The following is a 26,938-nucleotide window of genomic DNA, read 5'->3' as shown; positions in this document are numbered from 1 at the left end:
ATCAAGATCACGTGAAGTGTTAATACCACTTTATAATGCCTTGGTAAGGCCACACTTGGCATACTGCATTCAGTTTTGGTCTCCACGATGTAGAAAAGATGTGAAGACTCTAGAAAGAGTGCAGAGAAGAGCAACAAAGATGATTAGGGGACTGGAGACTAAAACATATGAAGAACAGTTGCAGGAACTGGGTATGTCTAGTTTAATAGAAAGAAGGACTAGGGGAGACATGATGGCAGTGTTCCAATATCTCAGGGGTTGCCACAAAGAAGAGGGAGTCAAACTATTTTCCAAGGCACCTGAGGGTAGAACAAGAAGCAATGTGTGGAAACTAATCAAGGAGAGAAGCAACTTAGAACTGAGGAGAGACTTCCTGACAGTTAGAACAATGAATCGGTGGAACAGCTTTCCTCCAGAATTTGTGAATGCCCCAACACTGGAAGTCTTTAAGAAGATGTTGGATAGCCATTTGTCTGAAACGGTATAGGGTTTCCTGCCTGGGCAGGGGGTTGGACTAGGAGACCTCCAAGGTCCCTTCCAACTCTGCTATTGTATTGTATCTCAGGGTGGGGAAGGCCATGGGGGTCCTAGTGATAGAAGAGACCCCCAAGGGCTCCCCAACCCACTAAGATACCTCCTGCTTCTCCCTCCCTTCCTCTAACAAGGACTTACTTACTTTCCAAACCTCTGTCTCCTCTCTTGTTTCTCGGCTTCTTTGCTTTTGAGGAAGGGGGAGGAGAGTTGGCTGGGAAATGCTTTTTGTGCCGAGAATGGACGCTCCTGGGTGCTATAATATTGTGCAGATTCAGGCACCCATCTTCTTTTGCAGAGTCAGGGATCCAGAAACTTTCATTCTCGGGGGTGGGTGGGTGGTTTAAAGTGGTTACCTGCAGGTCTCCTGCTCCTCCCTTCCCCCCAACTGCTTTCCACTTAGCTACTTAATGAGGCTTCTTTGTCTCAAGGAGTAGCAAATGGGGCCAGACAGTGACAGGCAATCCAAGTGTGTTTGGCAGAGAAAGCATACTTCAGCCAAGGCACCCAAACTGCTGCCAATGGTGTGGGCGACAGCTGAGCATGCAAATGGGGCAGTGGTGGGTTTCTGCCGGATCGCACCGGATCGCGCTATCCGGTTGGCCAATGAATCCGGAAGTAAGTTTCCTGCCCCGCCCCTTTCACGGGACGGCGCTTGCCTGCGTTCCACCAGCTCGGGCGCGACCAGAGAAGTTTCTCTTCTCAGAAATGTCTTCAGTGGAGCGGTGGCAGCCTGCGTCCCTTTCAGGAGCTCCACTGAGGAAGCTTCTCCTGTCGCACCCAAGCTGGTTCACGCTGCAGAGACGAAATGCCAGCCTTCGGGTTGCAAACCCCACCTGCCTCCCCTTCGCGCCTCTTGCAGCTGCCAGCTGCTCAGGAAAGGCGGGAGGCTTCAGCTGGCCAACTTGTGTAAGACAAAACAGGCAAGCTGGTGGGCGCATAGAAGGTGCAGAATCAGCTCTGTCTGAAGGCAAGAAGGCTTGGAGCTACCACCACCCCCTGCTTGCCCACCAGCCGAAGCCTCCCGGGAGGTTTTGGCTGACGGGTGCGCGGGGGGAGGTCCATGCTTTTTGCCTTCAGGCAGAGCTGATTCCGCGCCTTCTACGTTTTCTCCGGCAGAGTCACGGGCCCACCCGCCTGCCTGTCTTATCTTACACAAGTTGGCCGAAGCGGCTTCTCTCTCCTCCTCCTGCCAGCCGAAGGGAAAGACGGGCTCCGCGCGCTGCTCTGCCGGGCTGCCGCTGCCACAGCCGATCCTCCGCTAACCCTTAAAGAAGAGGATCCACCACCGCTTCTTCTTTAGGGGTCAGCGGAGGATCGGCTGCAACAGCCCTGCAGAGCAGCGCGCGGAGTCCGTCTCTCTCCTCCTCCTACCAGCCGAAGGAAAAGCCCCGGGGAGACGGGCTCCGCGCGCTGCTCTGCCGGGCTGCCGCTGCCACAGCCGATCCTCCGCTAACCCTTAAAGAAGAGGATCCACCATCGCTTCTTCTTTAGGGGTCAGCGGAGGATCAGCTGCGACAGCCCTGCAGAGCAGCGTGCGGAGTTCGTCTCTCTCCTCCTCCTACCAGCCGAAGGAAAAGCCCCGGGAAGACAGGCTCCGCGCGCTGCTCTGCCGGGCTGCCGCTGCCACAGCCGATCCTCCGCTAACCCCTAAAGAAGAGGATCCACCACCGCTTCTTCTTTAGGGGTCAGCGGAGGATCGGCTGCGACAGCCCTGCAGAGTAGCGCGCGGAGTCTGTCCCTCTCCTCCTCCTGCCAGCCGAAGGAAAAGCCCCAGGGAGACGGGCTCCGCACGCTGCTGTGTGTGTGAGGGGGGGGGGGAGAGTGAGAAAGAAAGAATAAGAGAGAAAGGAAGGAAGGGTGAGAGAGAGAAAGAGAGAGAGAGAGAGAGAAAGAGAAAGAGAGAAAGAAAAAGAGGGAAAGAGAAAGAAAGAACGTTGGAGAGAGACACACAAGAAGGATGGAGGGAAGGAAGGGAGGAGGGAGGAAATAAGTGGGGGAGAGAGACAAGAAAGAAAGAAAGAAAGAAAGAAAGAAAGAAAGAAAGAAAGAAAGAAGAGAAAGGAAGGAAAGAAAGAAAGAGGGAAAGAGGCACAAGAAGGAATGAAGAAAGTAAGTAAGTGGGGGAGAGAGACACAAGAAAGAAAGAAGGAAGGAAGAAAGGAAGAGGGAGAGAGAGACACAAGAAAGGAAGGAAGGAAGGAAGGAAAGAAAGGAAGGAAGGAAGGAAAGAAAGAGGGAGAGAGAGACACAAGAAAGAAAGGAAGAAGGAAGGAAGAAAGAAAAAGAAAGAAAGAAAAAGGAAGAGAACTTATGATCACAATTGAGACCAAAATTTTGGTTTCTAAGCAAGAGCATTGTTAATTGAGTTTCACCACATTTACAAGTTGGTCACTCCCACCCGGTCACATGACCGCTAAGCCACGCCCACAAAATAGGCCACACCTACAGAATAGGTTCTAAAAAAAATTGAAACCCACCACTGAAATGGGGCCAGACAGAGGCAGGGAGGGTAAGAGAGTAATCTAAGTGTGTGTGTGTGTGTGTGTGTGTGTGTGTGTGTGTGTGTGTGTGTGTGTGAGAGAGAGAGAGAGAGAGAGAGAGAGAGAGAGAGAGAAAGCGTGCTTCAGCGAGGGCACCCAAACTGATGTGGCTGACACCTGAGCAGGGAGGCAGGGTGTATGTGTACTTTCATCCCCATTCAAGCAGGGCCTCTTATTTCCTCCCCAGCACAGTTGGGGCATGCAGGCTGCTGCCACCTAAGCACCAGGATTGCCCCCTCCCCAGCCAGCCAGCCAGCCCCACCTGACCTGCTCCCTGCCGGCTCCTGCAAAGCCTCGCCATTCTCCTCCTCCTCTTCTTCTTCGTGTCGTCCTCCTCCTCCGCCCAAGTGGCAGTGGGCTCCACAGGACAGGCTCTCATTTCTGCCCTGGGGTAGAAAACTCTGGTGGGCTGGAAGTGAGTGTGAATGGCCTGGCTCTCCAGTGCTTCCTGGGTCAGTTGGAGGCTTCCTTCAGCCTTCAAACAGTTGCAGGGCTTGTTTGGGGTTTTTTGCTTCCAGGTTGGTGCAGGAGGCTTTCCAGGGCCAAAATGGAGGGAAAAAAACCACCTGTGCTTTCTGCACCCCATTTTGGCCCTGGAAAGCCTCCTGCACCAACCTGGAAGCAAAAAATTAAAAATAAAACCCCTGCAATTGTTTGAAGGCTGAAGGAAGCCTCCAACTGAGCCAGGAAGCACTGGAGGCCCAGACCATTCACTTCCAGCCCAGCGGAGTTTCCTGCGCAGTGTGAGCATACACACACACACACACACACACACACACACACACACACACTGCATAACACACACACACACTGCATACTCATGCATCCCTCGCCCTGGCCCTTGGCAATTTTAAAACCCACCACTGTTAGCAACCCACAAGGAGGGGATACTTTCCTAAGAGCTCACAATTTGGGAACAACGGTGGGGAAAAACCCTGCGCTTTCTACGCCCCATTTTGGCCCTGGAAAGCCTCCTGCACCAACATGGAAGCAAAAACTCCCACCCCCCAAAAACCCTGCAATTGTTTGAAGGCTGAAGGAAGCCTCCAACTGAGCCAGGAAGCACTGGGGTGGTGGTGAGGCCATTAACACTCACTCCCAGCTCGTCGGAGTTTCCTGCCCAATGTGAGCCCCCCCCCCAACTGCATACTCATGCATTGCTCGCCATCGCCCTCCACAAAGTCCCAAAAAACAGCTGGCGGGCAGGAGGGGCTCCTGCATGTGGATGCTAGTGGAGCTGGGCTGGGGCGGCTGGAGTGCCGGGAGAGGACGCTCTGCATTCCACAGATTCCCCATCACAGCTCTAATCTTTTCAATTCCTTTTCCAGATCAATCATTTTACAGCTTCAGAGGCTCTGAGTGATAAAAGCAAATTCCCCTTTTTCCACCAGATGAACATCAAAGAAGGGATCCAGTACCCAGCAATTGTCCAGCTGCTCCTCCACTTCAGATGGACCCTGATTGGCCTCTTTGCTTCCGACACAGAGAATGGAGAGAATTTCATGAGGACTTTTACTCCTGTGCTTGTCAGGAATGGAATTTGTGTAGTTATATCACAACTGTTCTCAACAACTGGACATACAGCAGCCCTCAGGGATTCCCTCTCTAAGTGGAGACAAGTCAATGTCTTTGTTCACTTCATGGAATTTGATTTTATTTGGGACAGAATTCTTCCTTTCCATTTAACATTTATGCGTCTCCCAGGACCCATTGAGGGGAAAGTCTGGATCCTCACAAATTTTGTAGTGTACACAATAAACACGCGCAGACTTTTCAAATACATCCATAGTATTTGGAGCTTTGGTTATCTGAGAAAAATAAGGCCAAAGGATTCTGCCTTTAAACCCTATTTGTTTGTGGAAGTAAAGTTTCAAGATCATTATTTTCATTGTTCTCTTCCAAAGAATGTCTTTTCTGTCAAAGGCCGCAGAAGATGCACCCAGAAAGCCCCACTGGAGACCCAGAGGAAATGGGACAGAATAGAGTTCCAAAATGACTACGATCGTTACAGTTTCATGAAGACTCTGGCCCAGGCCCTGAATGTTGCCTATTCCTCCAGATTGAGGAGGGGAAGGAAGGAGGGAGAAAAGATCTTGGGGTCTCCAAGGCTGCAGCCATGGCAGGTAAGGGGTCCCCGATATGGATCCATTAATCTTAGATCCTTTGGAGAAGGAATCCAGAGGAGAAGGAGGGGAACCATCTCAACACATCTGGCCAATTTAACTACTCAGGGAATTAATGGTTCCAAAGAGTAGAGACCATGGCATTTTTATATTTAGCACTGCTAATTGGAAAATGCTGTATTCTTTTTAAAATAAATTCCTGTATTTGTGGGTTTGTGATTAGCCTGGTGGAATTCCACCTTTCTTCCGTCACCATTGCAGGTGGGTCTGTGTGCAGCTGGACAGGCAGCTAAGCCCCCCTATTCTCCTCCAATGAAAGGGAGCCTGGCGTGGATCTGGATGCTTTATTGGGAGAAGAGGGCAGGTGAAACTGAGGAGATGCAAAGAGTGGACATCAAATAGAAAGACGAGAGAGGCAGCATTAACTGACAGCCAGCAAAGAAGCAGCTGGAACCTCCTCAGCGATGCTCCGTGTGAGGGACTGAGGCCGTCTCGGTCACAACGGCTGCTTCCGTCTTCTCCAAAGGCTGACAGAAAACGGAGTCTGGCTTCAGACCTTATAGTTAGGCTTATCTGCCCCCGGCCACTAGGTGGGGCTAGAGCAACAGCACAATAGTTACCGTATCTTTCAGAATATAAGACTCACCTTTTTCCCTCAAAAAAGAGGCTGAAAATCTGGGTGCATCTTATACATTGAATACAGCATTTTTTGCCTCCCGAAGCCCCTCCCCCTTCACCAAAATGGCCGTGCATACCCTTATGGAGGCTTTCAGAGAGCTCCTGGGGGCTGGGGAGGGCAGTAATGAGCAAAATAATGGACCATTTTTGCCCCCCCAACACCCAGCAGCAATCTATAAGCCTCCATAAGGTTATGCATGCAATTTTTTTTTGACAAAAAACAGGCTTGTTTTTGAGAAAAATGGGCCATTTTTTGCTCATTTTTGCCCCCCCCCCAGGAGCATTCTGCAATTCCCCCCCAAGGCTATTCATAGCTTTTAAAGGGGGGGGGGGCGTTTTCACAAAAACAGGCTGCTTTGGGGAGGTTTGCAGAGTGTAAAAACTTTTTTTCCCACCTCTTGGAAAGCTCTTTAACTGGTTGATGAGAATTACATTGATCAAGTGCTGTGCCAGCAGAAACAAAGTCTTAGGTGCTGCAGATTGTCAGCAATTTCCTTCTCCAGCACATGGATAAATAAACCTGGAAACATCTACCTATCTACCTACTCTCTCTCTCTCCCTACTTACCTACTGTATTTCCCTCTCTATCTCTTTTTATTTCTCTCTCTCTATCCCTCTATCCCTCCCTACCTACCTTCTCTCTCTCTCTCTCTCCCTACCTACCTACTGTATTTCTCTCTCTTTCTCTCCCTCTACCTACCTACCTACTTTTAAAAAAAATGCCTCTTCAAATCCTTGGTGCGTCGTATACTCCGGTGCATCTTATACTCTGAAAAATACAGTACATGTTGTGGCATGATAACCTTTATAAATTAGGAAGAGACCCTGAGACCATCTAGCCCAACCCCTCCTCTCTGCAGGAATCCCAGTTCAAGCTTCTCTGACTGATGGCTGCTCAGTCTTTGTGCTCAGACGATCCATGAAGAGGAGACTGAACGTCTCTGCTTTACTGGCTCAGCTCTAAAACAGCTCATCCTTTTATCATATTTTTCTCTCTCATTCAGGTAAAATCTCCTCTCTTGTAACTGAATTCACTTTTTCCATGTCTGACACTCTGGAATAAGAGTGAGCAGATCTTACACTCGTGTGTAACAGGAGTCAGTTATTGGAAGAGGGTTGTATCCAGTGGTGGGATTCAAATCTTTTTACTACTGGTTCTGTGGGCATGGCTTGGTGGTCTTGTGACTGGGTGGGCGTGGCTTGGCGGTCATGTGATTGGGTGGGTGTAGCCAACTTGACATCATTCACATCAAGGGGTACCTTGCCTGGCCTCTCCTTGCATCAACAAGATACAATTTCCCTGTCTATTTATTTACTACTAATGAACATCCAAAATACACAATTTAATCCTATGTGTATATATGCCATATGTGTACATACATATTACAAGGTATAGTCTGTGTATAGGCACACAAAAAGATACATTATCTACTTTATACACTGTATGTGTATGTACACATACACACACACACACACACACACACACACAGCTCTTCTAAAACTATACACATTCAACCTCACTTATTGCGTTTGAAAAAAACACATCCAGAGTCCACTTTCTGTCACACATTTAACTATCACTTCTGCACATTAGAACATTACACAGGCCTTCAGATGTTCTTCCCTAGCCTGCACATGACTGTTAGAGCCAGGAAATGTCATGGATTGAGTAAAATGTGGCAAAGCTCACTTAACAACGCTCTTGCTTATCAACCAAAATGTTGGGCTCAATTGTCATAAATCAAAAACTGTCTCTGCCTTCCTCTGCATGGCAGCCTTGTCCTAGTAAACTCCTTTCCTTTTCTGGCAATTTTCCTCTCTGTTAGAGGCACCAAAATAATCCAGAGGATATAAGGTCTCCAGCTGGAGCAGGGGGTTGGACTAGATGGCTTCCAAGGTCCCTTCTGACCCTACTAGAGCAGGGGTGGACTAGAAAATGACCTCCAAGATCCCTTCCAGCCCTTTCAAACATTGTTGTGCTGTTTGAAAGAGTCTTCTGAAGCCATGGTTTGTGTCCTTCCTTCCTCTCATTTTCTCTCTTTCCCTCCCTCCCTCCCTCCATGTATCTATTGACCCATCCATCCAACTATATCTCATTCACTTCCTCCTCCCTCCCTCTCTTTCTTTCTTTCCCTTCCTTCCATAACTCCCTCTTTCTCTCTCTCTCTCCTTTCCTTTCTTTTCCTTTCCTTTCCTTTTCCTTTTCTTTCGCCTCTCTCTGTCTCTCTCTTTCTACCCCTTCCTTTCCTCCTTCCAAAGTTAGGAGATCCGCCTGAAACAAAAACTCCTTTGGATGAAACTGCCCATTTTACACACACACACACATACACACACACACTTCCAACCAGCTCTGCGCCTTGCCTCATTGTTTGATTTTAGTGGTGGGCCGGTGGCCGAAGTCCTTTCCAAGCGCCCGGCAGCATCGCTCACATCCCAGGAAAGCCAGGCTGATTAACTTACTGGGACGCGCTTCGATCGGTGCCTCTTCTGCGCAGGCAAGCTTCTCTCTCTGGAGCAGGCAGAGAAGGGGGACTTGCAGGGATAAGTGTGTGTTTGTGTGTGTGTGAGAGAGAGGGGGGGAGGGGGGGAAGAAAAAAGAAAAAGAGAGTGAGAGTGAGTAATTAGAAGCTTTTCAACCTTTCCCTGAAGTTCACGTAAATTTTGTACAAATTCTACTCCAAGCTTGGTGCCTGCAAGGGGACCTGGTCCTTGAGTTGGGATCTCCCCAAACCAGAACATTCACTTCCTGAGATTCTTACGGCTGCATTTGCCTTCTTTCCATGAACATCTCCCGGCTGACTCAGATTCTGTTTCCAGTTAACTACGATTTTGAGATCATTTTCACAAGCATACATATCAAGTTTGGTATCCCTCATCTTTTTTCCAGTCCATCATTCATGTTCTTATATGAGACTCTATTGTTAGTCAATTCCTAGTTGCTAAAAATCAGATATTATTCTACTGCTTTTTACTTATGCACCCTTCTCTGTGTGCTAATCATAAATATTGTTTCTGGAAACTTGATATTCCTCTTATAAAAAAATTTATTCAAAAAGGTAAAATAAAACTATTAGAATGACAAAACAAAAGTAGACAACACATTTTTTTTAAAAAAAAGTACATTAAAAACAGACAAAAACATGCATATTGTCTCCTCAGTTGAATACAATACAGCTATAATAGTTTCTCCCCCTTGCAAAACAGGCCCACCATTATAAATTGCAGATCTATTTGCAACTACTTGACTTGTCATCTATCAGCTATATATAAAAAACGTAGTTAACAGACAATCCAACAATAAAGTTAAATTTCAAAACTTCAAATTTCTGTGTTATCTGCTGTTGCATTTAACTCACAGAATATATATAGGGGCTTCTTATCTACTACAGACCACCACAATCATTATCTCTGATCCATCCAGAATCTGTCCAGGGTTAAACATCTTTGGTTGATTCTTAATAATAATACATTTCCTTAAAATTTTAATTAGGATCTTTCCCAACAACTGCTTTCCATTCCCCAAAGTCATAGGACCTCCTGTAAATGGAAAAACAACGGCTCTTAAGACTTGTTTTCCAGTTAAATATGACAAGTTCATTCCCCAATCTCCCTCAATCTTCTTGAAAGAATCCATTTCCTCAGTCCTCTGTTCTGTCCACTTTGAGTCTTCAGGGTCCATGGCCTCTCCAGCCATCTCCAAGCAGCCTGCCTTCAAACCAGACTCCTCCTTCAGGGATGCCAGCAGCTAGTTAAGTTCCAGTCCGTCCATCCAATCCATCCAATTCAACAATTGTTGCTTGCTTCTGATTATTGCCTTTAAGTTGATTTAAAACCATTGTTATTTAATCAAACTTTTAAAATGAAATTTAAAATAAAGTTTCAAATAAAGCTTCTAAGTTGAAAGACTTTATATTCTTTCAATCACATCAAATTAGCTTACTCTAAGATCGTATTAATTACCGTATTAATAACAGAAAAATTGATGACCAATGGCAAATTATAATCCATCACCTTCAGGTTTCATAGGAAAGATTAAAATTTGTTAAAAATTATTTGAGTAACATTTTGAAGACAGTTTTTATCCATTTAGTTATCATACCACCCCTCAAGTTTCCACAAAATTCAAAAAAGTCTTTGTGAGTCCTTTATTGAAATCCAGTTTTATCACCCGAGTTCCCATAATCCATTTAGGAAGTGTAATGATGTGTGAGAATGATTTTTGGGATGAGGGGAAGAGAGGCTGCCTAGGGAAGGATCAGAGAAGAGGGGAGAATCCTGCAGCTGCATAATGGGAGAGAAAGAAATTCAGAAAGGATCCTCCCTAACCTTTCAAGCTGAGAAAAGTGTTGGTGGGAGATTTGTTAAATTTTTTGTTAATGTCACATTACACTAAAGCAGAATTAGTACATCTGGAGGTGTTTTCCATTAGGATTACAAGGGAGAAGATTAGCCTGAAAGATTTCTTCTTGATCAACCCATGCTTTCAGGGAATCAACCTGTTGTTTTCGAAGAGTTTATGGATCATCTTTTTTTTCGCTGTTCATTTTATTGAATGTTCCCTATAATTGACCAACTGTGTGGATTATATTTTCTTTATATTTTGTCACTAAATGATTGACAATTTTTTCTCAAACTTTTTCATTCACTTATGAAGATATTGGCAGTATTTGTACCCTGTTTAACCATATTTGGAGATTGGACAATTGTAGAAGAAAGATTCAATGTGGGATAAGAAACAAAGTTTTCTGCTTTTCAAATTCCTGGATGTTCCCATTCTAGTTTCATCCCTTTCTGGAGAAGAATGAATTTTGGAATATTTCCCACTTTAAACTGTACGTGGACCAAAATGGAGAGATAACAGCAGATGTTGGCATTCAAGGCTTCTTGTTTCTCCCCAACGAACATCCCAAGAAAGAGATTCTGGCGTATTTTAAAAGACAGAGACTTTCTATCAAAGAAGATGCTCTTTCACGGCTAAAGTTGCTCAATAAGGTGGGAGAAATTTTGGTGTCTTTTCTCTTTTCCCCAAAGCCTGGGGTCCCATTTCAAGTGGGCAAAGCCTAGAGTCTCCAGGGTGGTTGGCCTTCCATGCCAGTTGGTGTCATCTAATGGAAGTTCTTTAACAGATGGCACCTAAGTGAAGGGGCTTTGCCATGTTTTATGGAAACCTTTCAAGATCTTACTGGTCAGAGGTTTCTTTCTTCATCACAGTTTTATTCTATATTAAAAAATCTAATGTAATAAAAGTTTCCTAAATCTTTTGCATATATCATCATACTTATTTTTTTTTCAATTCAATCCGTTAATAAAGTTTAAAGTAGAAAAGTGTTTTATTGTAATATTAAATACCAAAATCAAAAAGGAGGAAGTAAATGAAGAATCTTCCAGTTGTTATACCTCCTGCATCTGTTTAGAAGTAGTCAGAGATTTTATATTTACCTCAGTGAAGACCAGAGGCTACTTGTCTCCATCCATTTCTCCCTCCATTTTCCATGGACGGAGAGTCCTAGCACCATTTCTTTGGCATTCCTTGTTCTTCGGCTCAGTCCCTGCCTCAGTCCAAATGTGTGGAAAGTTGTCATCCTGGATTTGTCAAGAGGGCTCGAGAAGGAGATCCAGTTTGCTGCTATGACTGCGTTCCTTGTCCGGAGGGGACCTTCTCCACTCAGGAAGGTGGGTCACACTGAGGAAAATGGGAGGCTTTGTGGAACTGGATCCATCCAGAATATTTTCATGAAAGTGCAAGTTAAAAGACAGATTGAAGTTCACCAGTTTTTTTTTTAACCTGCACAATTTATTATTTAAAAGGAAGTAAATAAAAAAAATAAAACTTTTAAGGAGGGGCTGGGAAGAGTTGGGAGGAGGAGGTGGAAGACTGAGCAAGCTTTACTACTATTTAAGGAAATATCTCTTCTGCTTTTTAGTTTGGACTTGTGCTGCTAAATTCACCTTTCTAGGAACACCTGAGTTCTTTGAAACTTGATGAATTGTTAGGTCCACCTTCTGAAAGACCTTGCAATTCACTGTATATAGAATCCTCCCCTTGAGGATCACTGAGAAGGTGTCACTGGTCCATAATGTGGTGCTATGGATAGTTATGGGGGGAACTCATTACACAAATATTCTGCCAGTCATGTAGATCAATAAATCAAAGTAGAGCTGGAAGGGACTTTGGATATCTTCTACCCCTGCTCAAGCAGGAGAACCTATACCATTTCAGACAAGTGACTGTCCAGTCTCTTCTTTAAAACATTCAGTGTTGAAGAACCCAAAACCTCTGGAGGCCAGCTGTTCCACTGGTTAATTGTTCTTACTATTACGAAGTTTTTCCTTAATTCAAGATTGTTTTTAAGTGTTAAAATATACTATAGGTATCCTCCAAGTCCAGTATATTAACTGCCATGTGGCAGGACTCAGGATTTTTGCCTAAAAAGATTATATGATTCATTACTAATTTCTAGTAATGTAGCTCCCTATGAAGATTCTACACATTACACAGGAAATAATTAACATCCTAGGACTTCCCTCAACTTCATACACACACACACACACACAAACACACACACACACACATATATAACATCTTTCTTATGCTCTTTTTAATGAAATCATTAAGAAATATTTCTTGGAAAATGTCCATGGTATCAGTTGTTATCGAAAGAAGGTATTTCCTGTAAGATAAAAGGACAGAATGTTAAAGAAAATTGCTTTTTGGTTTCTCAGATGTGGAAAAATGCACCAAGTGTCCAGATGATAAATATCCAAATGAGGACAGAGTCCAATGTATCCCCAAAGTTGTAACTTTCCTGTCTTATGAAGAACATCTTGGCATCATCCTGGTTTCTTTTGCCTTACTCTTCTTCCTAACCACAGGCCTTGTTTTAATCATCTTCATGAAATACAGGGAAACTCCCATTGTCAAAGCCAACAACCGGGACCTCTCCTACATCCTCCTCGTCTCTCTCCTGTTTTGCTTCTTGTCTCCTTCTCTCTTCATTGGTCAACCAAGGAAAGCCACCTGCCTTCTCCGACAAACGGTTTTCAGCATCATCTTCTCAGTTGCCATTTCTTCTCTCTTGGCCAAAACAATCACGGTGGTGCTGGCTTTCCTGGCCACAAAACCAGGAAACCGAGTGAAGAGATTGTTGGGGAAGAGCTTGGCCAACTACATCATCCTTTCTTCTTCTGCTGTCCAAATTATCATCTGCTCCATCTGGCTGGGAGTTTCGCCCCCATTCTCGGACTCTGACCTCCACTCCCAGCCTGGAGAGATCATCCTGCAATGCAACGAAGGGGCTGTTGTCATGTTCTATGTCACCCTCAGCTACATGGGCTTCCTGGCTGCCATCTGCTTCACGGTGGCTTTCCTGGCCAGGAATCTGCCTGGGGCCTTCAACGAAGCCAAGCTGATCACCTTCAGCATGCTTGTCTTCTGCAGTGTCTGGGTGACTTTTGTGCCCACCTACCTGAGCACCAAAGGGAAATACATGGTGGCTGTTCAGGTCTTCTCCATCCTGGCCTCCAGTGCTGGTCTGATGGGCTGCATCTTCATCCCCAAGTGCTACATTATCCTTCTGAGGCCAGACTTGAACACAAAGGAGCATCTTACAGCCAGAATAAATGTAAAAGCATGAGATATACCATTATGATATTGGAAGAATTGTTAAAGTTTATTTTATGTGAAAGGAGATATTCTTTCCATTTAGATAGTATGCAGGAGTCAAAGAAAATATTTATATGTTTCGAAATAGGAAATTATTGAATTGTTCTAGCTCCCTTCCCTTTCAACGTAATAAACCTTGCTGAAAGTCATTCAGAGGAATTTGTTGTTCAGCAACAGCTACTGAATTTGACACCTTTAAAAATAATTCAGGCACTTGTTCCTACAGCTAAAAGTGTGTGTGTGTGTGTGTGTGTGTGTGTGTGTGTGTGTGAGAGAGAGAGAGAGAGAGAGAGAGAGAGAGAGAGAGAGAGAGAGAGAGAGAGAGAGAGAGAGAGAGAGAGAGAGAGAGAGCACAGGAACAGAGTTCAGGAGGAAGCTGTGGAAACCAAGAACCAGCATGGGTGGCTGATCTTCTCCCTGAGAATGCCAGAATGTTGTGAAATGCCATGCTTGACTGGCTGTCAGCTGGGGAGGGAAATCGAATATATCATTGTTTCTTGATTTCCTGATAAAACCTCCTTTGCAGAAAGTGTTCAGCAGAACAGCTGTCTGGGATTTCAGTTTGGGATTGTTTTTATTTTGGTAGGAACTTCACACCAAAATAATAAAAACAAAGTAAATAAAAAAATGTGTAAAATTTCCACTGTATTTTTTTTTCTTTGATCAACCAGAGAATTAAAATAGTGGTTTTCACACCCTTTAATTCCCCACTCTACAATTTCTACCTAAAACATTTTCTCTGGTCCTCTTCCAAGCTTGTCTTGTTTGTGAAGGGCTGGAGAAGATGCCCAGAGAAAGGGACCTTGTGACTTTCCCCAGAAGGAGGTTGGAGGGATCCTGTCTAAAGGCAGCCGCATCATTGACCAGGTCACAAACCTTCAATGCTGCATAATATCCATCCAGGTCCAAGAAGGGGCTGAATTAGGGGGTGGGGGACTTTGAGGTTTCTAGGACGAGGCACCCATGGAAGCTCTTCTGCTCCCCATCACACAGATGGCTGATCAGTTGGTAATCAATGTTTAGGTCTATGAATGGCTCCTAATTGGGAATAGGATCCCTTTGCAATTTCATTTTAAGGAGGTAAGAAAAGATCTGATGGACCAGAAGAAGGTCAGTCTAAGATTCACAGGGACCACACAGAGGCCTCTGGTTCTCCCACAAGCAGAAGAAGGCAGAGACTTATGGCTTTGCTCAACATGGAACAGACATTTTTGCACAATTTCACTTTCTTCCATCACACACCATAATATTGGCACTCGGACATCTCACACTCTAGGAATCCCCAATTCTGGTATCCCAAATTAATCTGAGAAGATATTTCCAACTTTCACAGCCCCATTCAATAAGAACTAAGGTGGGACTGGAACTCAGGAGTCTCCTGGTGATTGGCCCAAAGTCCCCCAGGAAGTTTTCATGCCTAAGGGAGGATTAGAACTCGAGTCCCCTGGTGATTGGCTCCAATTTGCCCCTTTGGCTTTTATTTGAAGGTAAATAAATGTAAAACATGAGATATAACACCATTATGATATTGGAAGAATTGTTAATGTTTATTTTATTTGAAAGGAGATATTCTTTCCACTCAGATAGTAGGCAGGAGCCAAAGAAAATCAAATCTACTTGTTTCAGAATGGGAAATGATTGAATGGCTGTACTTCTTGTATCTCCCTATTCAACCCAATAAATCTTGCTAAAGAGAACTCCGTGAAAGTCATTCAGAGGAATGTAATAGTCAGCAGCTACCAATGAACCAGACATCTTATGAAAAATAATCGAGGCACTTGTTCCTACTGACAGAAACTAAAAGTTAGTGTATGTAAGAGAGAGAGTAAGATCCTAAGGTAAGATGGGAGCTGTAGGAGCCCTGCTCTAACCGTGTTGTTGGATCATCTCCATGAGAAGCCTTGGAATGGCAGAATGACCTGGAATGCAGGGATTGACCTGCTCTCCATCACTATTATGTCCTTCTTTCTTGATTTCCTGATAAAACCCCTTTCACAGAAAGCATCGACCAGAACAGCTGTCTGAGGTTTCACTTTGGGTTTGTTATTATTTCCCTATCTACCTTTTAGAAATCCCCACTTTTTCCTTCCTCATCCAGAGAATGAAAATAGCAACATCTAATCTGTCCCTTTAATTTCCCACTCTATCATTTGTCCATAAAGCCTTTCCCTGCTTCTATCCCAAGTCGGCTTGTGTGTGTGAAAGGCTGGAGAAGAGGCCCAGGGAAAAAAGCCCTTGAGACTCTCTCTGGGAGGAGGTTGAAGGGATCCTATGTAGAGGCAACCTCTTCGTTGACCAAATGCTCTGGATTGGGGCATGAGCATTCAATGCCGCCTATTCATCCAGGTCAAGAAGGGGAGGGGGAGTAATGGGGATGGGGAGGATGACAAATCCAAGTTTCTAGCAAGAGGCACCCATGGAAAGTCTTCTGCTTTCCAACCAAAGAGATTGTGGGTGGATCAGGAGTCAGCCTGAGGTTTCAGAATGGCTTCTGGTTGCCACTCGGATCCCTTTGCAAATTCCATTTTAAGCAGGTAGAAAAGAGTTGATGGATCAGACAGAGGTCAGTCTAAAATCCACGCTGACCCCCTAGATGCCTCTGATATGCCCACAAGCAGTGGGGAGGGATGTATTGCTTGGCCCAACATGGAACCGGGGAGGGGAGGGAATCGCCCAGTTCCCAAGGCTTCACTAGAACCGCTTGTGAATTGTATGAGCAGTTATGAGAACCAGATGAATTGCCTCGGCCTGCCCCCCAACCCCCTCCTGAAGGTGTGCGCCCCCCTGGTCCCCAGAAAGCGACTTGTCTCAAGATCCCGTGGACCACTTTGGCTCAGGCAGTGGAATTCCCCGCTGGTTCCCTCTCTCCGCCAAGCGACAGAATCGCAGAAAGGCTGCAGATCCCAGAATAGGGGTTCCTTAAACTTCGGAATTGGGAGGTCCAGAAAGAGCAGGAGGACCCAATGGGAATTCTCCCTTCTTTAGCGTCATCGGTCTCCGGGCAGAGTCTCCCTTGACTTTCCCCAGTGCAGGAGAGCGTTCCAGGCAGAGAAGAAGCCCCAGTTGGTTCTTCAGGCCAAGATCCCCCCCCTCCCTTTCTCCGCCTCTCTCTCTCCGCAGAACTGGCTCTCCTCCTTCAGGTGAAGTCCCTAAGGACTCTGCCCGGAGACCAATGACGCTCAAGCAGGGAGAATTCCCATTGGTGCTGCCGCTCGTTCTGGACCTTCCCATCTCAAAACTCCGAAATAAATGAAGTGTCTGCTGAAGGAAGAGTTACTGCGCTGGATGATAAGGGAGGAGGGAAAACTCCTCAGTCAGCGAGGACTTTGGGGTCACAGTCACCCCACAATCCGAAGGGAAGCTAAACGAGGAAGAGGCAGAGAGGATTTGCAGGGATCTCCTCTAGCCCAGCCGGACCCTCCGATTCTCCGCCTCTCAATCCCAAATGGGAAGGAAACCCCACCCCTCTTTTGTTGGGCTAGGAAGAAATTTTGCTAGTGTAAAAGTGCAGCTGGAGAGTGGAATTGTGATGAGTCTCCCCTCCCCCCGGAATTTGCATATTTCTGCCTACAGATGTTGCTGCCTACAGTTATGGGAGTGAAGAAGAGCCGAGTTGTCCCAATCACCCCTCCCCCCACCTGCAACTTCCCAATAAACCCCACCCCGAGATAGGACATGGGGGAGGGGAGGTTCGGGAGCCCCCGGGACTCAGCCCAGCCGCCGCTCACAAAGACAGAGGGGGGGGAAGGGGGCATCTGGCTTGGGCGCAGCTCCCCTCGTCCCTCCCTCCATTCGCTTCTCAGTGAGCAGCTGCCGGCCAGAAGGAGCGCAGCGGGCGAGAGAAGAGCGGATTCCTCCTAGGCGGCTGCAGGATCGGGGTGCGTGGGCGGTATGCGCCTCCCCGGGGGGGGGGACTGATTCCGTGGAGAGAGGTTTTTCCCTGGACCACGGAGGAGGAGGAGGAGGAGGGAGTTTCGTGCCTCCTGCGGGTGGGGCTTGCTGGTTTTTGATGACCAGTTTCTGGCATGCAGGGAGGGGGCGATGGATTAAGGGACTGGGCGTGTCTGGTGTAACTGTAGAAGGTGCATTAACAGATTAACAAAGTTGGAAGAGAAGGACTGCAGGGGATGGGAGGACATCGTCCAATATTTGACAGACTGTCCCGGAGAAGAGGGGGGTCGATTCAACCTCCAGAGCCCCTGAAGGCAGGAAAAAGGAGCAACGGATGGAAGCTCAGCTAAGAGAGATCCAACCGAGAAGCCAGGAGAAATTTCCTGACAGGTGAAAAACTCTTCATCAGTGGAAGAATTTGCATCCCAGAAGTTGTTGAAGCTGCTCCATTGATGGAGGTTTTCAAGAAGAGATAGGACAAGCATTTGCCTGAAATCTCCAGCTGGAGAAGCAGGTTGGACTAGAGGACCTCCAATGTCCCTTCCAACTCTTTTGTTTTGTTATTCTGATTCAGTCCAAACATGAATTCAGAGACTGGTCAACAGAATTGCTTATTTAAAACACTCTTATACACCTTTGACAATTTATAGGGTGTCAAATACCAACAAGTAATCATTTTATAAAAGTTCTCTTTTAGGTTGTAGTTCAGCCTAAATTTTAATGTTGACCACATATTTTCCCATTGCTCCAATATTATGACCAAAATTACTGAATCATGCTACATTTAACATATTCACTGTTAGTGGATTCACCATCTACTTCTTCTTTTTAGCTTCGTCTTATTTTATTCTTCCTCTTCTGATTGGAATTGCATTTGGATTTTGTGTGTTATATTGTCATCTAGAGTCGTTCTGGAACCTGGCAGAATCTAAATGGAATAAACAAAAAAATGATGATTTTCTTGACTTAGGTGCTAGATATTCAACTATTAAAAAGGTAAACTTTCAACTAAAAAGTGATTGGTTGTGGATAAATAGACAAATTGATTGAGAAATAGAGAAATAGACATAGTCAGGGCTACTGGGGGGGAAATGAAGGAATAGACCTGGAATGGAGTGCAAAATCATCCAGACCAACCCTCTGCATTATGCAGGAAAACCACCCAATCCATCCACGAGAAGCCTCTGTCCCCTTCTTAGGGATCTCCGGGTGTGAAGAACCCACAACCTTCACAGGGGGACCATTCCATGCTGGCCCAGCTCTTCACCACCTGAAGGAAATGGACCGGCTGATCTTTTCTCTTGAAGGAACCTGGAGAAGTGGAGTCATCCCAGATTATTCAGGAGGGGAAGAGATCATTGCTAGATCACCCATCTCATCAAATTTTTTTATCAAATTTTATTTGATTAGCCGCAACCCTCTCCCGAAGGACTCGGGGCGGCGTACAGTCAAAAAGATAAAATACACATAGGACACACATACATACGAAAAAACAAGGACAATTACATTTGTGCATGGAGGAGAGTAGACCTGCAAGTGAAAGACAATAAACACAGCTAAAAACACAGTTAAAACACAGTTTAAAATCCCCTAAATAAAATTGCTGAATTAAAAACCCCTCAGGAGCGTAACGAAGTTATGGTTGGGCCAGGCCAGATATTTGAAAAAGGTGGGTCTTGAGCTTAACACGGAAGGAGCGGAGGTCTGTAGTGGTCCTAATATCCGGGGGGAGGTCATTCCACAGGGCTGGGCCCGCCACAGAGAAGGCTCTGCTCCTAGGCGCCGCCCCATGACATTGTCTAGTGGATGGCACCTGGAGAAGTCCCTCTCTGTGCGAGCGAATAGGTCGTAGGGATGTATGGGGCAGAATACGGTCCCGGAGGTAACTAGGTCCTGAGCCATGGAGCGCTTTAAAGATCGTAATCAAAACCTTGAAACGCACTCGATAGACCACAGGAAGCCAGTGCAGCTCGCGCAGGTGTGGTGTCACATGGGAGTACCTGGTGCTCCCCATAATCACCCGCGCGGCCGCATTCTGGACCAACTGTAGTCTCCGAGTGCATTTCAAGGGAAGCCCCATGTAGAGAGCGTTACAGTAGTCCAGGCGAGACGTCACCAGCGCATGGGTGACTGTGCGTAGAGCGTCCCGGTCCAATAGGGGGCGCAATTGGCGCACCAGGCGAACCTGATGGAACGCCCCCCTGGCCACAGCTGTCACATGTTCATCCATGGACAGCTTGGCATCCAGGAGGACGCCCAAATTGCGCGCCCGCTCCACGGGGGCAAGTTGAATGCCCCCAATGGCCAGAGATGGAATTATCTGGTTGAACCGGGGAGCCGGAACCCACAGCCACTCCGTCTTGGAAGGGTTGAGCCTGAGTCGGTTGTCATCCATCCAGACCCGTACGGCTTCCACACACCGGGACATCACTTCGACGGCCCCGTTGGGGTGGTTCGGGGTGGAAATGTACAGCTGAGTATCATCAGCGTACAGGTGGTATCCCACCCCAAAACCACGGATGATCTCACCCAGCGGCTTCATGTATGTGTTGAACAGGAGTGGCGAGAGGACCGACCCCTGTGGCACCCCACAGATGAGGGGGCTTAGGGTCGACCTCTGCTCTCCTGCCAACACACGTTGTGTCCTGCCGGAGAGGTAGGAGCCGAACCACCGCAAGACGGTGCCCCGGATCCCCAACCCCTCCAGTCGGTGCAACAGGATACCATGGTCGATGGTATCAAAAGCCGCCGAGAGGTCTAATAGGACCAGGATAGAGGAACAGCCCCTATCTCTGGCCCTCCAGAGATCGTCTACCAACGCGACCAAGGCCGTCTCAGTGCTGTGCCCAGGGCGAAAGCCGGACTGGCGCGGGTCTAGATAATCATTCTCCTCCAGATGTCGTGGAAACTGAGAAGCCACCACACTCTCTACAACCTTCGCCAAAAAGGGAAGGTTGGAGACAGGACGATAATTGACCAGCTCCATAGGGTCCAGGGAAGGCTTCTTGAGCAAGGGTCTCACCACCGCCTCTTTCAAGGCGGCCGGGAGAGACCCCTCACCCAACGAAGCATTCACTAGGTCCAGGAGCCAGTCGCGTGTAACCTCCCAGGATGCCAGTACAAGCCAGGAGGGACACGGGTCCAACAAACATGTGGTAGGTCGCAGTCGCCCACGCAATCTGTCCAAATCCTCGATGACAACCAAGTCAAACTCCTCCCAAAAAGGTTTCTCAAGACTCGCCACTGGCGTCTCGACTGGGCCACTGAAGGGGACCCAATCCTTCCGGATTTGAGCGACTTTATCCTGCAGGTATTTCCCAAACTCCTCTGCCCTGCCCTGTAAAGGGGCCTCCCGTGGCCTCTGAAACAGAAGGGAGCGGGACACCCGAAACAGGGCGGCAGGGCGGTTCTCTGCGGATGCAATGAGAGCGGCACAATATTGACGTTTGGCCGTTCTCAATGCCACTAGGTACGTCCTTAAATGGGCTCGTACCTGTGCTCGGTCAAGTTCGGTTCGGGAGGATCTCCAACGACTCTCTAGGCATCTCTTGCGGCGCTTCATCACCCTTAGCTCCTCGGTAAACCAAGGGGCCAGGGTGGATCGTTGCCGCCGGAGAGGCCGCAAAGGCGCCACCCGGTTCAAGGCCCCGGTAGTCGCATTATTCCACGCGGTCACCAGGTCCTCTACCCGGGGGCGGGTCAGGGCTGCAGGAGGTGGCCCAAGCTCCGTCTGGAACCTGTCTGGTTCCATCAAGCGCCTGGGGCGGAACCATCTAGTGTTCTCCGGTTCCGCCTCCCCGCGGCGAGGAGTAGCACCAGGGAAGTCAAGACGGAGGAGTGAGTGATCTGACCATGACAGAGGAGTGATGGTTAAATTCACTCCTCCCAGATCACTCAACCACTGGCGAGAGACAAAGACAAGGTCCAAGGTGTGACCTCCCTCGTGTGTCGGGCCCTGAATCATTTGAGTCAGGTCCATGGCTATCATGGAAGCCATGAACTCCCGAGCCCCCTCTGATGCTTCTCCCACCGACGGCAGGTTAAAATCCCCCATCACTAAAAGTTTGGGGGTCTCAACCGCCACCGATGAGATCAGCTCGAGGAGCTCAGGCAGGGTCGCTGATGTATGGCGGGGAGCCAGGTATACTATCAGCAAGCCCATCTGCCTCCTAGGGCCCCATTTCACAACCAGGGATTCACATCCGGACGTCTGTAGCACAGTGGACTCCCTCGGCTCTAAATCCTCCCGGATGATCACTGCTACCCCACCGCCCCTTCCCTGGGCCCGGGGCTGGTGAAATGCTTGGTAACCTGGTGGGCACATTTCCACGAGGGGTAACCCTCCCTCGTGGCCCAACCAGGTTTCCGTTATTCCCGCGAGGTCCAGCTCCCCCTCCAAAATCAGATCGTGAATGAGGGGGGCCTTATTGACAACGGACCTCGCATTGCATAACAACAGCCTCAGGCCCTGGGCCTGCAGATCCTGACCACCTAGAATGCGGGGGTTGGTACAAGCGACCGGGTGTAACCAGCACCCACGGTCTCCCAACCGACTACGGGTTGTTAGTCTGTCCTCGCATCTGCCCCTCCCTACGACTGTTGGAATCACGAAGCCCTGTATGGGAATGATATCTAAGAAAGTCTTAGCACAGATATTCCAATCGGGTAACACTCTTAGGATGGGTAGATACTCTATGCGTAATAAACATTTAATGGAGGAATGCCAATGTTTTTATTAGCAAGGGTGGGATGAAAGACAAGATGCTGTAGTGATTATCAAAATGGCTGAGGAAATGCCCCCAAGGAAGCTTCCTCCACCATTTGTCTGAAAATGACCGTCAACTATTCAATTTGGTCTTCTACTTCTACTCTGTGTGTTGGATTCACCGTCATTTGAATCCATGACTTTGATGGACGGAGGAAGAGGATGCATCTTAGAATTTGGGATGGATTTCTAATACCAGAGAAGACCGAAGGCTCCATTGAGACCTTGGATTTTGGGTGTGTGCATGAGGCTGTCTGAGTCAAGATGGATTAAAATAAGGATTTTTAAAGTGTGTGTCTGGAAAGGGACTAAAATGAATCTCGCTGGACTGATTTGTCACATTTTGAAATAAACCTCCCAACTGGGAAAGCAGCAGGAGAGCAGGAAGGCCAGAGTGTGCAGAGACCCACAAAGTCTACATCTCAGGCCAAGCCAGTTATTATTTACATTGAGGGCAGCAGTTTAACTTTGCATTGTATTTCCCATCCACGAGGCTGTTTCCAAGGTGACAGAAAACTTCTTGGAGAGGAAAGAGGGAGGAAGAAATCCCCAGCGCTTCCATAATTATAGGTGGGACACCTGCCATGGCTCTTCTGCAGATCGAGAAGTGAGCCTGTAAACAAGAGCTCCCTTCCAAAGAGACTGAGAAACACTCCCCCTCTGTGCAAGTGTGATTTTTGTTTAACTACACAAAGTTCTGATGTCTAGTTTTTGATTGAGCTCAATATTGTTCTTGGAAAATGGCCACATTATTGCATCAGCTCTCTTGTGGTGGTGCCCTTGAGCATTAACTTTCCAAGTAAAGTACCGTAAATTTTGCTCCTAACTCAGCAGCTACTTTAGAGCCGTGACATGCTTGGGCATTAAGTGACCCAGGGGATTTTCCCTTTCATCACAATGCCAACTAGTCTCAATATATTTTTTTTTAATCTTCAGCCACAGTGCCGTGTATTTCCTCTGGGGCCAATTTCAAGGACTGAGATGCCAAACATCTCAATTCTTCATGACTGATTTAATTTGATCTCTGTCCCTGTCATTGTGAGCCACGTGGGGATTATTCCCCTTTCATTTCCCTCCAGAGAAACGCCCAACAATCTCAGAGTCCAAGAACTTGTTGAATCAGAAAACTTTTATCCTCAGAGTTTCAGCTCTGCTGTTTGACCGAATCCTCCAGGGAGACTCTGGGCAGAGACCCAGGGAGTCAGGGCAGGGGCAGCTCACTTCTCCCACTGACCCAGGAGGCCCCGGATGGAAATCGTTCCTGCTGGAGAACTTGGCTTTAGGTAAAAAAGTTTCTCTGAACAATTTGAGACTCTGGACTTCCCTCCCCACTGAAGATCAGGGCTGGCTGGCTTCCTTCCCATCCAAGCGTCTCCAGGGCAATTACAGAGGATGAGGCCCAAAGAGACCCTGCTCCTCTCATTCGGCAATCTGTGGAAATCTGCCAATGCCTGAATGTCACGTTTGACTCAAAAGATGGCTTTCCTATTACCCAACTGTCCCTTTCCCCAGCTTTCCCCATCGCTCTGAGGAAATCAGTGAAAGGCTGTGATGACTTCTCAATAAAGTCTGTATGATTTAGAAGAGGAAAGTCCAATAAAATATTTTCTCTGCAGGTAGCTTTGTACCTGTCACCCCAAGTATGGAATGTCACAGGCACTTTACCTTCACTGATATGCAATAAATTAAATAGCATTTCTGAAAAACAAACCCAGAAGTGTCCGGTTTTTAAAATTTTCTCTTTATTATTAGATTTTCCATTGTGCTTAGATCCATTCTTAGTAAAGCCATTCAAGATTTGGGGAGGAAGATGGAGCCTAGCAGCCCTGCCCTGGAGGCCCAGAGGGAGAAGATCTTCCCCAGATGACCTGCGTTGGGCAACCAAAGGGCCCCAAAACATAGGCCACAATTATTGCCTGGTTCAAAATTCTTACTAACCACCCATTTTATTTATAGATAGTCCTCAAATTACGGGCAGAATTGGGATGACAATTTCCATTGTAACTTGAGGAAATCATAAATTGAACACCATTTATGACCATCTTCCTGAAGGTCATTATGCAAATCATGCCGTTATTAAGCAAACCCAGCATCCCAATGGGTGTTTTTCCCACTATGAGTCAGGAATCCATAAACCCATCACAACAAGATGATGTAAATTGATTTCAGGATTGCCACAAGCACTAAAATATATTTGAAAAATCTCACCAAACTTTCCTTTGAGGATAAAAAGCAATGCAATTACCAATGGCAATTCCGTGATATTGACAGAATAACAAAGTTGGAAGGGACCTTGGAGGTCTTCTAGTCCAACCCCCTGCTCAAGCAGAGACCCCATGGCATTCAGACAAATGGTTGTCCAATCCCTTTTTGGAAAACCTTCACTGATGGAGCATCCACAATTTCTGAAGGGAAGTTGCTCCTCTGATGAATTGTTCTCACTGTTAGAAATTTCTCCTTAGTTCTAGGTTGCTTCTCTCCTTGATTAGTTTCCATCCATTGCTTCTTGTTCTGCCCTCAGGTGCTTTGGAGAATAGGAGGCCCCTCCTCCTGGTCTCTCTGGCAACCTCTCAAATATTGGAAGACTGCTATCATGTCACCCTTCTCAATAACCTATGGAGACCCAATTCCAGCAACCATTCTTCATGTCAGCCTCTACTTTGCTTGCTTGCTTTCAGCTGCCATAGTAACGAGGGGTGGGGTGGGTGGTGGCTAATGGTATTTGGGGGGGGATTACTAGATACTGGAGGAGATATCGCTTAGGAAGGTTTGTTCTCACCATCTTTTGCACATGCTGATGGCTCGTGTTTGGACTTGGTCAAGGCCAACTGTCTCTGCATACCAACTGAATGAGGCCACTTGAAGATGCACCCCACAGGACATCTTTGGGAGCGGGAGATTGGACAGTGGGTTGGGGTAACTGGGGGGGGGGGGCATTTGATATGTACAAGTTCACACTTTTTTGCTTCAGATCTTGCTTCACTTTAGCTGTTTGCATTTCATGTCCAGTAAAAGTACCTTTATCTCTACTCAAATGGAGTTGAGGGTTTTCTTTCTTGGATACTGAATGAGGCATGCATGACACTTCATATGTTTTATCCCCCAGTCCCCTAATCATCTTAGCTGCTCTGCCCTGCACTTTTTCTTGAGTAGATTGCAGGTAGTCCTTGAGAGTTAGGACCATTGGTTCAGCAACTGTTGCTATGATGCTGAAGGGAGAGGCTACGATGGTCCTTGATGTGAGATAAGACTTCCTGGTGAGAGGTTTTGGGTAAGGAAGGAAAACATTTGGAAGCATCTTCCTCTTTGCAACCAGGGAGTGTTCCTGGCAAGGGCAAGAGCACACAAGGACCACACTGAAGATTGTTGGGCCTCAGTGAGACACACACACACACACACCACAAGTCCACAAGACCTCCTTGTCTTTGACATGGTAGACATGGCCAATGTGATATAATGCTGCCCCCACCCCCAGCAAAAAGGAAGAGGAGCTCGGGTGGGAGGCCCCTCCAAGGATTGCCAAATTTCTCATCAGGGTGTGGCTGCTGATGCCAGGATGGGAAGGAGGTCTCCTCTCCACTCTTCCCCACCTGCTTCCACCACTTTCCTGGACAGGGGCTGGAGGGTCCCCTTGCTCTAGCAACAAACCAAGGCTTCCTCAAAACAACCCAAGATTCTCAGCCTGTTGCCAAGATTGCGGCTGGCTTTGCCTTGGGAGAAGATCCTGGGAGTCTCTCTTGGAAAGAAGGGAGGAGGAAGGGAGGAAAGGCTGGGGAGAGGACAGCGTTTTCTGGATGGGCGTTACATTTCCTCCTTTGGGCTGCCCAGGGGCTGCGGGAGAGGCCTGGGGTCCTAGCAATGCCCTCCAAGGGAGCAGAACTGAAAATGTCGGTTTTTTGTCAGCAGCTCCACATTTTTAATGGGTAGGGGATGATTTTAAGGCACTCCTGTCACTTTCCTGCCTCCTAGTTAGCAGTCATTCAAACATTGATATTTCTAGAACAGATGGGATATTAAATTTCACTTTAAGCTCAAGGAATTCTATGTTGAATGCCAATTAAAGATTGGTATATGTAGATCTCATTTAAGAGATAATGTCAGGTGCAACTCAGCAAGAACAGGAGTACAACTGAAAGCATTGGAAGTTTGTTACAAGCTGCCTATGCATAAGAATCTGATGTACTGACAGTCAAGCCAATGGAATTGGGGGGGGGTGGATTTGGGTCTTTTGGGGGAAGGTAAGGATTCCAAACTGATAACACATTTAACCCAATAGTGGGATTCAGCCAGTTTGCCCCTATTTGGGAAAACCATTTGTTAACTCTCTGGGCAGTTTGGAGAACCGGTTGTTGGAAGAAATCTCTTTTTGGTTTTTTCCACTGTACAGGTCTAATCCTGTAAGGAAGGCAGGAAGGAAACATTCTGGTGTTCTTTTTAGCCTAATCTTTATTGCCCTGCTTACAGAAACTGCCTCTCCCGCTAAGCCTTATTACATTGTAACAGCTAAAGGTTTATTATTTTATTAGGGGGCTTGACTTTCTTAAAGGGGAAGGGTTGTTTTAAGCTTTTTACCCTGCTGTTGGGAGGGAATACTTCCCTGTTGGAGTTCTTCCAGCTTGGATGCAACGATCAGCACTTTGAAGAAATAATTGACTAAGGAAGCAGAGCTGCTGGAAAGAAGCTTTTAATGACAAGGGACCAAGATGAGTGACATTCAGCAAGGCTTCTTGGCTAGCTAGAAAAA

This window comes from Natrix helvetica, assembly GCF_964273705.1.
Source record: "Natrix helvetica genome assembly, chromosome: 5".
Taxonomy (NCBI): Eukaryota; Metazoa; Chordata; class Lepidosauria; order Squamata; family Natricidae; genus Natrix; species Natrix helvetica.
The sequence above is the reverse complement of the archived record's forward strand: the minus strand, read 5'-3'. Positions refer to the sequence as shown.